Below are 14833 nucleotides of genomic sequence, written 5' to 3' on the forward strand. Positions count from 1 at the left end.
CTTCCACAAGCAAGATACCTAATGGTAACTGGATAACACAATGCATTGTTCAATTAATAATGGCAGAAGCAGCTCAAAGTCTATGGCTTGCTGGATGTAGCATTCAGGCAGCACATGTTATATGCAATATAAAATTAATGTCATTGTTTAGCCACAGTCATGATGAACATATATAAAATAACCCAGACAAATGCAAATAAACCTTAGTAGTAACAAACTTAAAGGCATGTCACATTTCTCTGTTACAAATGAAAATCCTATCAGCCATTTTCCTTCAGAGCTTGTTCCTACAGACGTTAAGCAAAAACTTAGCTTCGATAAATGGAAGGTGTCACATATTGTTTTTAAACTGTTTAGTGCTTGCATGTTGGGTGTCTTAAAAGGGTGAATTTATTACCTGGGTTATGCATGTAGATTACCGTAGGTTACATTCCAACAATCCATTTCTGAGTTTTCTGGACTGTCCAGAAGCTAGCTATGTAATGACTACTCCATAACTGTGTCTCCCTTACAACTGATAGTTTAACACATGCCAAAAGCACTTCACCACTTCCTTTTGTTTTATTACAGCTTTCTTATCAGCACCTCCCCACCCCACTCCCGGCAAAATTCCAGAGTCACTCCACATTTGAAAGATAAGTCATGCAAAATACTGCAAGCTACAAGAATTCATGTAGTAATTAAGATTTAATTTTGTATAAACTTGTTGAATTATTAAGGTTGAAAATTTTCTAGTCCATCAGGCTTATGAAGTCAATTAAGAATACATTTTTTCCATTATAGCTATCTGCTTTCTAATTTTTAATTATTTTATATTGTTTTCACTGTATGTTCTAATGCATAATTGTTATAAACCGCTCTGATGTTTTTATGAATAGCAACATATATAGTTATTGAAATATATATATTTATAATTAAATTACACTGTAATACTATATTGAGATAAAGTACCGCACCATATAAATGATTTTTTGTACAACTACAACACTGGAACACCTTTAAAATTCACATGATACAAATAAAATACCTTTTGTTTCTTTAACAGACGACAGCCATCTTGGACTGGAGCATATTTCAGTGATATAATAGTTACTCATGAGTGGAGAGCATTTTCCTGCCCCCTCTTACTGTTACAAGATTGACACTGTACGGCACATTTCTTCAGTGCCTTGTGATTTTCTTTAAGCCACCCTTTTTATTATTCTTAGAACCAAAAGGACTGATTCTTCTTCACTATATAACATTTACAAGGCAAACATACAGTACTTGGGTTTTACCTTGCCGAATTCAATGCAAGCTCCCATTTCTCATGAAAAATAGCTCGGTTTCATGTAGCAGGTAGGAAGTCCATTTTTCCATAATTAAAAGGGAATAAAAACATCAAGAAACAGAAAATTTGCTAAATAATAATGGATACTTACAGAATTTTGGGGCTGCTGGGTTTCTTTTAATTGTGAGCTAACCCTCCCAGTGTAATTTACCTGAGGGAAAATACAATTCCCGAGGTAATGATTTTACCAAGTTTCACCCAAAGCTTCTAGTCCAGGCAAATTCCATCTGCCCTCTTGCACCTGCATTATCCTTTGCATGCAGCAGTATGCTTTGGTATTGCATGATATTATGTAGATCAATAGGCTAGCATAATCCCCAGCACTAGCACAGGAGTTTCAGAAAGCAAGTCAATAAGGTGGGGGTGGTACAAAAGAGATGTGTGTTGGCAAATGCAGATTCCTTGGTCTCAGTGAGTGCTGCACTACAATGGGATGGATCTACTGCAATTTCATATTGTTTCTCCAACTGTTTAGTGAGAATTAGTTTCTCACAGAAACTAATAACCTAGAAAGGATAATGAACAAAGATCTTCATTGTATTATTGGGCAATGCAGAACTAGGCAACCTATTCAGACAAGCACATCAACAGCTTTCCTGAAAAATCCAAGCTATAGTCTATCAAGTAGTATAGTAATAAGTATGTTTGGGGACACTGTCAAATTCAAGATTATAAATTTTGCTTAAGACAACCCAGAGCTTTTTCAGCAAAATGTTTCCCTGACACTTGGACAAGAGATGGTAAAGTGTTACATCAAATCGTGTCATATGTTTACATGCTTTGCCATTTCAATTATACATATGTGAAACTTCATTTTTATGTCATTTTAATCTGATATTTTTGAAACTTGTATATTAAGCACCTGTATTAGGCACTCTTCCTCTGCCACCAAAGGCAATTGAAAAATAGAAGGTTATGGTTTTTAAGAGATGCTCTGCCCTAAAATTTAATTCAACATGAGACAACATGAACAATGTAATATTATATATGAGTTCTGAAAAGCTATTCTTCTTTAATTTTCCTAAAAATATGAGCTAAAGAAAAAGTTTAATTGTTCACATTTTAAAAATTGAGATGGGTAAGAATCAAATGAGACAAATAAAACAGTTATATAAAGTGAGGAAAGAATATGCATTTATTTAAATACATCATAATACACACACCCCGGTCCATGTTTCAGACCTTGTTTTGGTTAGCTATGGTCATGTTATATTGTATTTGTCTTGCAGCTCATTTCCCCCCACTTCTACTCCTAGATGGAAATTCTTCAGTTAAGCTATCTAAAATGTACATAAACACTTATTATTTCTATTATTTGTATTAATGTAATTCTTCTTTTAAAGACTAAAATGAAAGCTGGAAGGTTTCCTTTTAAAAATACATTTCACTGAAAATGAATTTTAGTGCTTGAATAAATTCTGCTAAGAGGAATTTGAACTACATGAAAATATTTGTTTAAGTCTTTAGATTAAAACTGAAAATAAACTTCAGTTGTAAAATGTTTAGAATAACATGCAGTAAAGCCACCCCAAACCGGAAACTATTTGTTACATTTGTTTTCTAAAGCATTTTTTTTAAAGAAAAGAAAAAGAAAACTGTCTTCTAATGAACGATAGTAATAGAAGCAACATTATAGGTTACAGGACCTGGTTTTATTATATGCAGTACAATCCTATATATGTTGACTCAAACATATGCCCCACTAAATTAATGAAAGTTACTCATAGGGAAGTATGTACTTTATAGAACTGAAGCCTTAATGATCTGCGTAACTAAGCAAATATGCATTTTACCAACTGCATTTTAAAGCAGCTTTCCACAAATCAGATAACTAAAAAAGAAGTTATGGGATTATTTTACCCTTTAATTATATTACGGTCCTATGAAAAGAAATTAAAGCCTATTCAAAACTGACAAAATAGGTGAAAAATATATCAATTTTTTGCTTATTTTTTCACTAAACATTGAGAAATCACTGTAGGCCAGTTTGTGATTAAGGCAAGCATGTGGTTTCAACAACAGAGATAGTTATGCTAATGCTTATATATTCCTTTTTCAATTATAATAGAATTTAAACGTACTTCATTTAAACTGGATTGTACTGTAACCTTTGTTCAGATCAGAATCCATGGGATTTACTTTACCAAATTTAATCAGGGTAAGATTTCAGGTTTTATCTTTTTTGTGTTAAATCTTGAGTTTGATTTTTTTGTCACCTCTGTTTCTTGTTAAGGTATTAAAATTATTCAGATAGATTAAGCCTAGTGAAACTACAGTTTGAAATTAGCATAGTTAAGAGAACCAATCCATTTATAAAGTTCATTAATTTCAATATATATGCAGTCAAATACAATCTGTTTTATTGATATTGAGAGGTCCATATCTCAGGAATATATGCACTAGCATCAATGAGACTATTTATACCACCAGAGCCAAAAGGGTGACTTAATTTATTTATCAAATCAACATTAGTTAGCATTACATAGTTTAGTCCATTTATAGCACTCCATTCCAATTTACTTAATGAGAGGCTAAAACTGGATTCAGTTATATTAGTGTAGCTGCATGGTCACAAACACAGATTGCTATTTTAAAGTAGAACTCAATGAGCAACAACTTACCCCTCTCTTTATCTCTTTTCCAATGTCTATTCAAAACATACACCTAAATTTCTTGGAAACCTTAGTGAAAAGAAATCAAGGGCCTTCCACTTTTTAATGATTTTCTAAACAGCCTTTAAATTAACATTTAACAATTAGTCAATCAAATACATAATTGCATTAAGTTTCCATCTGATTTTACAAGAACTGAACCAATTTTATTTAAGCCCATAGCATAGTCTCAAGAGAAGACACATTTAAGAAGAGTTGCTTCTGGTATTTTAATATTAGTAAATGGTTGTATTTATATTGACTTGGTATGCATATGCAGTAAACCCAAACATATGAAGAATAATATTGATTTCTTGTCTAATCAGCTAGGCATGATAATTAAAAGACATGGCTTATCTTGTAATTACAGTATATTCAAATATTATTACCCATGATTAGAAAATGAGCCTATTATTATCTTGATAACCGTATATTTTTGTACTCTTGTGAACCTTTGTCTATGTGGCCTGCCACAAATATTGTTAACACATTTATTTCAGAAGTTAAACATCAAGCTAATTTTTTTAAAAAAGTTATCCTAGCACGTGATGACTGTTCCAGGTATTAACAAGCAAACAAACTCAACAAAAACATGCTGATTTTTATATATATTCATTAACCAAGTGGCAACATTTTAACAAGGTTAGGTAATATTGTATAAATGCAGAATTAAGATGTCTCCATTAAATTTACACATTTTCAGTTGTCATGAACAAAAATGAAGCCACTGAAAAGAAAAATTAGTAACTTACATTCACATAGTTTAAGTTTAATGCAGATCTTGCAAACAACTGAAGTTCATATTTAAGAATTCTTTTTAATGCAAACTATTATAAATAAAAACACATCCTGCCCCCCCCCCAGTTTAGTGATAGGTGGTTGATGTGTTTTACAAAACACATACTCCCATTATTCTGTGCAGATTTTTGTTTTTGTTTAATGATACTGTATTTATAATCTGACAATTAAAGGTGAGCAATGAGAGACTAAGTTTGGAAAGTAATTCAAGTCATAGTGGATGGCATTATTCAGTAATAATGGAAATATTTTATTTGACTGAAGGAAAACAGCAAATTTGAGAGGTGTACCAGTGTTTTAGCAGGCTCACAAAGTCTGTGGCACTCAAAGACTAACAGATTGATTGAGGCCCAAGCTTTTGTGGACAAGGACCTATTTTAATCCTGAAGCTACCAATTAGGGGTAAAACATAACAATGTTAAATTCATTCAACAAAATATATTTTTTTTTAGTACTAGTGTACTAAAAGTTTAAGATCTTAGTTCAGCTTGTTTAAATTGTGACAAGACATGTGCTGTAATGATGAAATCAGTAAAGACATGGTTGCATTAACATTTAGAGATTGTATCTACTTAGAGGTAATTTACCATTAAAATAGCAATACTAAAGCTCACACCCTGCTATGTAAGATATGAACAAGTTCATTACACTTAGCCTAGAGTTGTAAATGCCTATTACTTCAAAACCTGTAAAACAACCTGCATTTCTCATTTATGGGTGACATGATACATTTCTTTTCTGTATAGTTAAGTTTTTGTTCTAGCATGAGGCAAAGTTAAATCTGATTGCTTGAAAATGAGCTGTGTGACCTTTGTCTTGGTTTGTCACCTTTGGCCTTTGAGGACCCTGAATATCAATTCATTCTATTTTTAGAAACATGATTTGAAGCAGTCATGTGTTAAATATTAATATTTTAAAATGGAAAGAGAACACAAACTGTAGTGAACTGCATGGAGTGTTTTTCATGGAAAAAATGAAATACCCCATTTATTCATTTCTTCTGCTTGTTTCTCTAAGAGCTTCTCCACCAAAATACATTATGCTCTGCTTCACAATATTTAAGCTAATAATAATAATACACGTAATTCTGCTGAAACTTTTACGTAGACATCACCCAACGGGTTTGTTAAGGATCAGAGCTGCAATGTAAGCTTTCATGATAGACTAAGTTTTGAGAGTTTGAAAGGCTATCTACCCTCCCTAAAATCTATTGCCACCATAGGGCTTTAGTTTGCTAGATTAAAACAATTCTAAGGTGGCCATTCTTATGATAAGTTATTATCAATACAGAAGGGTCACAGTATTCAACACCCAAGTATAAAGCACAATACACCAGGCAGACATACCTGCTTTTTGCAAAACTAGCCTTATACAATTTGTTAAATATATAATAAGGGAATAAAATGAAAGATACAGTGACTTACTCTAATAATGCTATCATTTCAGAACTTGAGGATGTTTGCAATTGGATTTCATAATGATCAAGATGGCTGTCTTGCTTCAGCACTCTGGTCAGCGACATCATACAGCGTCATGTCACAGGAGGGGCTATTGTGTAAATGCATATCCTCCAATATTTTTGCAAACCATAACTAGCTTTATAAATTTGGTGAAGTAACATAGAAGTCCAGCAATAAATATATTGGGGAAACTGTAATGATGTTTCTGCTTAATTCATTGGGAGCAATTGCGTACTAGGACAGCTCTAAAATATTTAAAATGGCTCCAGAAACTGCCATCTAGTAACAAATACTGTATACAGTTAGATCCTCTGGTATGTAGCAAAGCAATCAGGCAAAATGATGGCTTTGCCACATTTTCCTAAACCATACAATTTAAAACTAAACCAAAGAATTATGTGCAATACTTAGCTCTTTATACCTCATTTTCCACTCAAGAGATGTGCTCTGAGGATACTGTTTACATGGGAGCACTTCATTCTGTCAGTAGCAATAGTGAAGGCTTTTAATCCTGACACAAGCCTTTTTTATTTTAATACATCACATTTTTATTCTAGCCTTTTAGATAATTAAAAAAAAAATCCCTTTTTAATATGCACTTCGCAAGCATGTTAAGATGCTCATTTCTGCAGATTTGGTTTTCACACCTTGTGGTATGGCTGCAAGGGTGTAACATTAAGCAGCAAAATATATAAAGCCTTTCTATTAAGACAGTTCTTTCACAGTAAATTACGAGAGCCAAAAATATAAGATCACAACAGTGTTTTTAATGTACATTTTTGGTCAATACGGCTACTCTTGTAGAGACAATGTATTTAACTAACATTGGCTCCAGATTCAATACAACTAAAAATGAGTCATTTCCCAAATAGTGTCAGGTGTCCCTGCTTCATTAAATAATAATAGAATGGCCCAACCACCTGATTTCTATGTACTGTAGTGCTAACTACTTGAAATTTTATCAGTAGCTTATTCTCAGTGGCCAATGGCTTTGCTTGGTTAAAATTAATTTGTTTGATTGACATTTCTGAAATTAAGCAGAACTGTTCCCAAAGACTATTTAGACAACGCAAATTTAAGGTGCCCCTAATTTGGATAATAGCCCTTTTAGGCTTCTTTTTAATGGGCAATATAGCTCTTCTGAAAGGGGAAGATATTTTGATAAAAGGGTATGTATATTAGGCTGTATCTAGTTTTCAAAAGAAAAAGAGTAAAACATATGTAAAACTCTACTATACACCATCAATCATTCAGCTTATATTTTCTTATAATCTAGATAAATATATATTATTGCTGCTGCAAGTGTCTTGAAACATATTAGCTAAAATACCCTAAGACGGCAGTTCAAATTCAGTTTTGACTTGATTTTGTTGTTTTTCAGGTTTACTAGAACTTACCTTTACACGACTTTAATAGCCAGGGAACTTTTAATTAGAGTCTCTCAGGAGCCTGAACCACTGAGACAGAAGACAGCCTACTTAAATACTTTAAATGTATTGTGGGATATATTAAGTTACCTTTTGTTTCCAAATGGGAAAGCAAACCTTTTCCTGACTAGAGGAATACAGAAATTCAGCGCACCCTACCCCTAATACAAAGCACTCCCGTTTATGCCCACCAGACCAATTTAACTAGATTTCTTTTTACAGTATGAGAAAAGCAGGCAACAGAGCTTATATAATTTTAGGTTCTTTATTTTCCCTTTCATTACATGCCATCAATACATCCAGTTTCACAAGGAGTTTAGAATCATTGCTACATAGTACTGCAACAACTTAACAGAAGAAGAAGAATAGCAACACTGGGAGCGATGGGGGCAGGCGCGGGGGGGGGGAGGAAGGAAGGAATTAAGAGGGGGGAGCAACAAAGAAACAACGTAAGACCAAGGATTTCATTTTCTACTGCATGAAACAGTTCAAAATGGCGGCCTATTACTTACATTTTACAATCCTAGTGAGGACCCCGATTTACACAAATGATCAAGCATCGACCTGCCTTTCACCCTCACTTCCCCTATAAAAGGCACAAAGGGTAGGCTAGTTACGAAGGTGCATTTGTTTTGCTTTTTTTAAAAAAAGAACCAAAACCAACAAGACTCTTTGGCCACAAAGTCGATGCAAAGGCCAGTCCCATCCTCTCTGCTCTTGCAATCAGTTTTTAAAAGGCTCACGCCCTGCGGTGCTTAGCAAAACAATATAAGCTGCTGCCCATCTCGCTTCTCTTCCTCCGCTTGCATCCCCACCACCTTCGCAGCGTAAGGCTCTCTCCTCCGAAGGGCTGGGCTGCGGTTCTTCCCTTAGCATCCCCCCCTCCCCCTGCACCCTCTCCCACCCCGCTCAGATTATTTCCTTGGTGGCTTTTTGGAGATACAAAGAAGATCTAAACAAGGGGGAGAGGGGAGTGGCGAAGCAAAGGGACGGCGGGGCTGGGGGGGAGAAGAGAGAGAGGAGGAGGAGACGCGGCGCCCCCTGGCGTTCACTTGCGGCACCATTACCTGGCTTCCAAAGAGAAAGAAGAGAACCTTGGCGCAAGCGAGTTAATACATTCAAATGCACGTTGGTGATGCAGGCTTTGCCTTCGTGGTGTGTATATATAATGTGTGTGTGTCTGTGCGTGTAAACAGTGCCGGCTTTACGTACAAGCTAAACAAGCTATAGCTTAGGGCCTCACTCTCGTGGGCCCCCCCAAAAAAATTTAAAGGGGAAAAAACACTGGATGTACATTTCCAAAATATAAGATAAAAAAGAAATAAAATGAAAACTACATACAGCAACAGTGTTTTGTGTTGTGTAGGCTCCTATTTATTATGTGCAAATGGCTTGAGGTCCATAAATTACCATATAGCATATATTCAACACAAAAGAACAGCGACAATTTCTTGATGACAAAGAACAGCTGGACGTGTAAAGGGCCCCGTTACCTCCAGTAGCTTAGGGCCTCATCAAAACTAAATCCGGCCCTGCGGGTGGATGGGTGTAATTATGATTTATATATGGTTCATATATATTCTCTCTGCTTGGTCTTTCCACACAGACACACGGGACTCCACGACTGACTTCGGGGCGTTTGAGGGCTGACAGGAGAAGTCCTATGATAAATCATCCAATATAGGTGTGAACCCGGAAGTGCACCCACCTCTCCAGCATCCCAGTGGCCACCCAGGAACACAAGGCTCGCTCCTGCCAACAACTTTTCTTTCCAAGGAGGGGGGGGTCACACACCGCCTCGCGCGCACCTGCCTTCCCTCCCTCCCTCCCTCCCTTGTCCCCGCCCCCTTGCCCTGGGAGGGGCGCCCGGGAGGCGAAGGGCTTGCTTACCTCCCGCGCGCCATGGTTGCTGGGCCGAGTTGGGTTGGGCTTCTGCTGCTTGGCCGTGAAAGATGGAAGAGAGGAGGAGGAGGAGGAGGAGCAGCGAGGGGAGGGGAGCAGGAGGAGGAGGCCGAGAGGAAAGAGCGGCGCTCGCTGGCTGCAGCCCAGCCGGAGCGACGACGCGGAGGCGGCGCAGCTGCAGCAGCCGCTGATTTGCCGCCGCCGCCGCCGCCGCCGCGGGCGCCCACCTGCTGAAGCCCTCCCTCCCTCCCGCGCGCGCGCGCGCGCCCCCGGCCTGGCAGACGAGAGCGGAGGCTCCTCTTGCCCGGCCGCGCCTCTTCCCTGCTCTACCTCGGCGCACCACGCCGCCCTCCCCAAGGCAGCTTTCCTTCTCGTTTGCCCGTGGCCCGGCTCGGGGGCAAGGGGGTTCTTTTAGACCCCAGGTTTAGGGAAATGTTTAATGCTGTATCGTGTTTTTAATATTTGGTTGGGAGCCGCCCAGAGTGACTGGGGAAATAATAAATAATAAATTGTTGTTGTTATTATTACACTCCTCCTCCATTTTAAGGTGGTCCTCGTGAATTACTTCGGAATGGGGTGAGGCAACCCCTCTGAGGAGGTTCTGGACTTGTACCTGGGACATGGGCATAGCCAGGATTTATGCTGGGGGAGCAAGCTTTATGTTGGGGGGAGGAGTGTAACAATAACAATAACAATTTATTATTTATACCCAGCCCATTTGGCTGGGTTTCCCCAGTCACTCTGGGTGGCTCACAACCAAATATTAAAAACACAATACACAACCTCAGTTAAGTATCTTGTATTGTTTTACTTGATTTTTTTTGGGGGGGAGGCAGCTTGGCTACACCCATGGTAGCTACTTGAGCACCCGCTTCCCACTTATAAGTAGAAATTAGCCTTGGGGACAGTGCTATACTTTAGAAAGATGTATATGCCGCTTAATATAGATAGATGTTTTTATTTGGAGCAGCCTTTCCCAAACTGGTGTCCTCCAGATGTTTAGTAGTACTCCTCTGATCAGCCGCCTCCAGGGCTGGCTGGGGTTGATGGAAGATGTAGTACAAAACACATGGAGGGCACCAGGTTGGTAAAAGGTGATTCAGAGATATGTGGGTGGTGCTGCAGTGTAAACCACAGAGCCTAGGGCTTGCCGATCAGAAGGTCGGTGGTTCAAATCCCCATGATGGGGTGAGCTCCCGTTGCTTGGTCCTTGCTCCTGCCAACCTAGCAGTTCAAAAGCACACTGTGCAAGTAGATAAATAGGTACCGCTCCGGCGGGAAGGTAAATGGCATTTCCGTGCGCTGCTCTGGTTTGCCAGAAGTGGCTTAGTCATGCTGGCCACATGACCTGGAAGCTGTACGCTGGCTCCCACAGCCAATAAAGCGAGATGAGCGCCACAACCCCAGAGTCGTCCGCAACTGGACCTAATGGTCAGGGGTCCCTTTACCTTTACCTTTGCATGTGTAATATCACCAAGTTACAACTCCCCCCAGTTGAAATGCACGACACCCTTGCAATTTCTTATAATTGGTTTTTATGTCCAGTCCCTGGAATGGCATCCCTGGAACTGCTAATTTCCAAGCATGTCTGGAATAGAAATGCAACACCAAGCATGCATCTAGTATGCTTTCCCCTGATTTCTCAAAGCATGTAATGTGCTTTCTTCAGTTCGCATTCTTGCCTCTGTTTACGTTTGTTTGGATGATTAGATCCTGTTGACCACAGAGAAATGAGTGGTGCTGGGATGCCTCATCGGAACTGAGCTTAGCTATGCAATTTAAGGCTATATTTACTATCTCCATGCAGCGGCAGACCTACCTTTTTGTGGCCCTGAGGCTTAAAATGTCAAGAGGGTACCTTCACAACCAGTAATGAGATCTGGGTAACCACTGTTACCTTCTTCAATGGGGTTGTTTGCAACATCTGTGTTACTGACTCTCAAACTTTGGGACATACAACAAAAAATCAGTTTGAGTTGTGTGACTCAAATTGGGTCGTCTAAACCCAAAAAGTTAAGCAATGTGGACTAAAGTTGCTTGTGGGCTCCTCTGAGATTAGGGGCCTTGAATATTAAGCTTCATTAGTTTCATAGTAGATCCACCCCTCTCTCCAGGGACAGCATTTAGAGAAGGCATTAAAGGATTACCTTTATTTATCAGGATTTTATTATTTCATAGGGCTGGAACCAGATTGTCTCTTCTATGCACAGAAGGGCTTTTTGTGTCCACAGAACTAAAGTTCATCAAAGGCAAAAGGGAAAGGAGTCCATTTCCATGGATTCCCCTTGCAGCAAGCACCACTTCCCACACTGCTTTGGGCAAACTACTAACTCTCTGGAAAAACTGCAGATGAAAAGAGGGATCAACAAAAATCACCTCCTCACTTTTTTAAGGTGGCTTCTGTTCGCAAGAACTCTACATGCAACTCATGGTCTCTTATTAAGTGACCACATCAAATGTTCTTGATGTACACTTGAGTTTGTTTTTAAATCAGGAGCAGGGCCTTGAACTAGCTTGAGAATCTTGCCCTCTGCCCTATTGAAATTACTGTGCCAACTCTCTACGGTAATCTGAAATCCTGCATATCTGAGCTGACACCCCGCCCCCCGCCCAGCAACTCTTCACAATTAACTTTTCGTCAAGTCATAAAACACAGGCTTGATGATGCCCCATGCCACTTCAGTCAAGGGATTCTAGATATCGGAGTCTGAAAGAGATCAGAATAACCTCCACTGCTAGTTTCTGAACTTAACTTCCCATGGCTTGTGCTGATACAAAGCTGGTTACATATAGACTCATAGTTTCACCCATAATAGCAATAACTTGTAACTAGTGATGCCTTGGAGGGGAAGGCAGGGCAATGGAGAAGACAACTTGCTTTGACACAAATGTGTCATGAAGGATTTGCCTTTCATTGATCCAGAATGTGATGGATGGAAGGTCATATCCACACAATACATTATGATGGGTGCTGGAGATTGCAGCTCTCTGACAAGCAGACTACATTCCATGGGATTCTTTGGGGGAAGCCATGACTTTAGAGGCACCCACTGGAGCAAAACATTTTTACTGATTTCCCTTTCAGCCTCAAGCATCGTGTACCCCACTGTTCTGGAAGGTAACCCACTATACCTGAGATCATATTCTCAAGGGCATAAGGGGTTGCAGATGGGAACAGGAATAATGGAAAACTTCTTTCTTCTCATTCTCCCTGTTAAAGGTGGAATCTACACACGTTAAAAACGTTGTGAAAATTCTTTGTTTAAAAATCGTTATAAAAATGCATTGAATTTGCTATAGCTCACAGTTGCTAGGTAGGTATGGATCTAACCTATGGCTAGGTAAACTAAGGCCCGGGGGCCGGATCCGGCCCAATTGCCTTCTAAATCTCGTCCATGGACGGCGGTCCAGGAATCAGCGTGTTTTTACATTTAAAATGCAACTCTGGATTATTTATTAGGCATAGGAATTCATTCTTTTTTTCTTTTCTTTTTTCAAAATATAGTCCAGCCTCCCACAAGGTCTGAGGGACAGTGGACCGGACCCCTGCTGAAAAAGTTTGCTGACCCCTGGATTCTAACCCAATGAAGATATCTAAAATTCTGTGTATAGTTCCTTAAAACTCGCTGATGTACAGAGTAGGCAAGCTCTGGTTATACTTAGTAGCCATGTGAAAATGTTGGCTTACTAAAACTAATTAATTTAATGTTCTATAATTTATATTTTTAAATCATTTTATTATATAAGAATAATAAAACTGTTTCATGTAGACAGCTTTACAGCCTGATTCAAGCAGTACAAGTGACTTGCCTTGGGGAACTTCCTGCTCAAAAATGGCTACATTGTTAGTTGGCAAGGAAAATGCATTTCAGAGCACTCAGTAATTAAGATGGGAAGTGATTATTGGGGGGGTGGGGGAGAGACAGAAGGTGCCTTCTTAAGTGTCTGTGGGTGGTACACCATTGCTGGTCAATAGAATTGGCTTTGCTTTTTGTCTGAGTCATCTGCAACAGTCATTTTCATCTGTCCAAAATTATTGCAGCCATTTAAGTCAGCATTTCTCTTCTATCTAGAGTAGTTTCCAAGGAAGATGGATGAGATGTAACAACCTTTCTTATGTCTAACTTAGCTGAAATATCACAATTCTGTAACAACAGCCTGCACACAAAAAGGATGGTGCCAATTAAACAGAACAAATAAGTTTAGTTAGACGCTCAAAAATTCAAGGCATTGATAAACAATACATGGTAGAATAAACTTCTTTTGGCCAGTTTTGAGGACTAATAGCTGGGGCTCACAATAATGTAAAGGCTGTTTGGGTTGGGAGGATATCAAACAAATTGTAGCGCAACTGCTGCACAATTTCCATAAAAACCTTGAGTGCTGCTTGATCATGTGCATGCTACTTTGCATCTTTAACAGCTGTGTGGATGGCACAGATAAACAGGGTATAACTTTTTCTAGTGTGGAATATCATTGTGGGGGAAGCTGCTGACATCCAGTCAGACATCTTATTACATCTGTGTGGCCCCTGATTTTTTTTTAGACCCCATAGATCTGCACAGCAACTTGTAATATTCTGAGTGCTGATTTCTTTTTGTTAAAAATGATTGTTTTATGAACTAATTTGGATGAACCTGAACTGAACTAGTTCAGAATGGTTCCTTTTGATAGAGAATTAAAAAAACACACTAGTTCCTTTAAAAAAATGAACTTTTCAACCACTTCCTGAATTACAAAGTAAAATGCTATTTCGGATGTTAACAAGTTATAGTTTGTCATTGTGAGAACAATCCTACTGAAACCTCAGGCTCACTCCGATTGTCTTCTTCCTTAGTTGAAAGTTTTCAGTTCTGAATTAGCCAGTGTCAGAGAACCATGGTTTGTTCAGCATGTGGTTAGTTAACAAAACAGGAACTCAAACCATGATTTGGTCCTGGTTTGTTTTCTAACCATATTTATAATAAACCACAGTTTCCCAAGTTTAGATATAACAATAATCTGTGCTTATCTCAAAAGTTAATACAGAAGCTTTTGATCTCCTATCGCTCAGGTTGAAGGAAGAATAGATAGTGTGAGACTATTGCAGGGTCTCTGAACCGAGCTATATAACTATAATTAACACTACAGTGTGCTAAATACGTATAATATTATTGGGCATTGTGTGATATATATATCACAGAGTACTTTATATAGAATGAGTGAGTACCTTTATATTTAAATGATACCTATATGAAAACTGAAGGGGACACTTTCACATACAGT

At 38.5% G+C, this 14833-nt stretch overlaps 1 protein-coding gene across 2 annotated transcripts in view; it reads right to left on the reverse strand.

Annotated features, from left to right (window-relative positions):
* LIN28B (lin-28 homolog B) overlaps window positions 1–9637 on the reverse strand; it is a 99698-nt gene extending 90061 nt beyond the window's left edge. The window contains exon 1 of one of the 2 annotated variants that reach the window (XM_079971752.1): window positions 9557–9637. The gene's annotated coding sequence lies outside the window, so the exon portion shown is untranslated. Of the gene's footprint in view, window positions 1–8178; window positions 8550–9556 lie in introns of those variants that run through there. The other variant, XM_079971753.1, reaches the window with a different exon arrangement.
* Window positions 9638–14833: the final 5196 nt, after the last annotated feature.

This window comes from Podarcis cretensis (assembly GCF_951804945.1).
Source record: "Podarcis cretensis genome assembly, chromosome: 3".
NCBI lineage: Eukaryota > Metazoa > Chordata > Lepidosauria > Squamata > Lacertidae > Podarcis > Podarcis cretensis.